This window comes from Athene cunicularia, unplaced genomic scaffold, assembly GCF_003259725.1.
Source record: "Athene cunicularia isolate RWA unplaced genomic scaffold, athCun1 SCF_237, whole genome shotgun sequence".
Lineage (NCBI taxonomy): Eukaryota > Metazoa > Chordata > Aves > Strigiformes > Strigidae > Athene > Athene cunicularia.
Window position 1 is genome coordinate 25 of NW_020799308.1, and position 2,109 is coordinate 2,133.

General features: G+C 51.0%; 1 pseudogene; it reads right to left on the minus strand.

Annotated features, from left to right (window-relative positions):
• Positions 1-1,772: 1,772 nt before the first annotated feature.
• Positions 1,773-2,109, minus strand: part of LOC113490720 — a 2,300-nt pseudogene continuing 1,963 nt past the window's right edge.

Consider the following 2,109-nt stretch of genomic DNA (forward strand, 5'->3'; position numbering starts at 1 on the left):
AGGGGATGATGGTTAAAATATAAGGGGAAGCCTGGCAGGTTGACTCTATCCCACTCCCACAAACTCAGCACGACAAACCACCGTAGTGCTCATTGGGATTATGTTGGGGAAGACCGTCGGGGTTACTCCTCCATCGGGTAAAGTTAAACCCGTGCATGGGCTTACTTTTGCCCAAGGCCCTGAGTGCACTTGGTGGGGGAGCCAGAAGGATGGAGAGGGCCGATGTGTGCCTCGATGGGAGCTGGTTTTAGGTGAGAACAGCCAAAGACCCGCAGTGTCAGATCCCCCTGCTATTGCCCACAGTGCCTTGCAGCATCCCCGTGCCACAGCCAAAGCCTCCTGCTCGCACCGAGTGAGCCGACTCTGCCTCATTCCTCAGATTCTGGACAGTTGGGACCCGAAGTTACGAACTAAATGACCTCAGCAGACATTGTGGAAGGATGGAGCAGAGATTGAGGGAACGATACCTGATTGGAATTTGGAATGTGCAGGCTTCTCGAAACCCACATCACCCCAACAGAATCCTGTGTCTCCTATCTCTAGTCGCTGCTAATTTATTAAACAACGACAACGTCCACCTTGACACTCCAGGCCACCATCATCAACTGTCAATCCCGACACTCAATCAGATTTTGTCCCCGTGAGGCTCTTAAAGGGGCAGCGCATCCCTGCTGGTGAACCCATGGCTAAACGCCAGGTAGCCACCAAGTTGTTTTATCACTTCCCACCCCACCCCCCCTGGTTTTCTCAACAGGGCAAAAACGGGAAAGAAAATAAGATTAAACAACCCTTGGGGGTAAAACAAAAGCAGTTTGTAATAAAGCAAATCAAAAGTCCAAACGTGGAAGCAAAAAAACCCCAATACCTAACACGTAAATGATTTATTCTCTACTTGCCACGGAGAGGCGCTGTCGTGCCTTCTCAGGGAGCGGGGCTACCACACCTGGAGGGCTTTCCTCGGAGGACCAACGGTGACTGCAACCCCTTACTCCTTTCTCCCCGTTTTATACTGAGCAGATGTCACGTGGTCTGGAATATCCCTTTCGTCAGTTGGGGTCAGCCAGAAAGGCCAACGATGGCAAACAAAGGCCAACGATGGGCAACAAAAGCCAACAAAGGCCGACGATGCTCAGTGATGTCCAACAGAGGTAGACAAAGGCCAAGGATGGCCAAAAAAACTCAGTGATGGCAAATAAAGGCCAACGATGGTCAACAAAAGCCAACAAAGGCCAATGATGGCCAACTATGGCCAACAAAGGCTAACAAAGGACAAGGATAGTCAAAAAAACCCAACAATGGCAAATAAAGGACAATGATGGCAAATAGTGACCAATGACGGCCAAGAAAGGCCAGCAATGTGTAACGATATCCAACAAAGGCCAGCAATGGCCAACAAAGGCCAACAAAGTTCAAAAAAGACCAATGATGGCCAACGATGGCCAACAATGGCCAACAAAGGACAGCAAAGGCCAACAAATGCCAAAAAAGGCCAACAAAGGCCAGCAATTGCCAACAACTGCCAATGAAGGGCAACTATGGCCAATGAAGGCCAAGAAAGGCCAGCAATGTCCAACAATGGCCAACAAAGGCCAAAAAAATCCAGCAATGTCCAAGGATTTTCAAAAAACGCCAACAATGGCCAACAAAGTCCAAAAAAGTCTAATGATGACCAATGATGCCAATAATGGCCAACAAAAGACAGCAAAGGCCAACAAAGGCCAACAAAGTCCGTGCACGATCACGTGGCCCATTACTGTATCATGTTTTCTTACCGTCCCCCAGCACAGCCAAGGCCTTGTCCCCAGAGCTGCTCCCCAGCCAGGCAGCGCCCTTCTCCCGCCACAGCAGGGTGTCCGTCTGTCCTAGGTGCAAGACGTCACCTTTGTCCTTCTTCTTTCTCATGAGGTTCCTCACAGGACGGTCCTGTTGCCTGGCAGGGTTCATCTGAACGGCGCCCCCAGGGCTCAGGGATTGTCGCCTCTAGTGTCAGTGACAAGCACGGCCACAGCTGCCCCCTCTGGGTCAAGGGTGCACCCAGAAGGGTCCCCTGTGCTACCACAATGCCCCAGTATGTCCCAGTGACCTCCAGGTATTCCCTCCACTACCTGT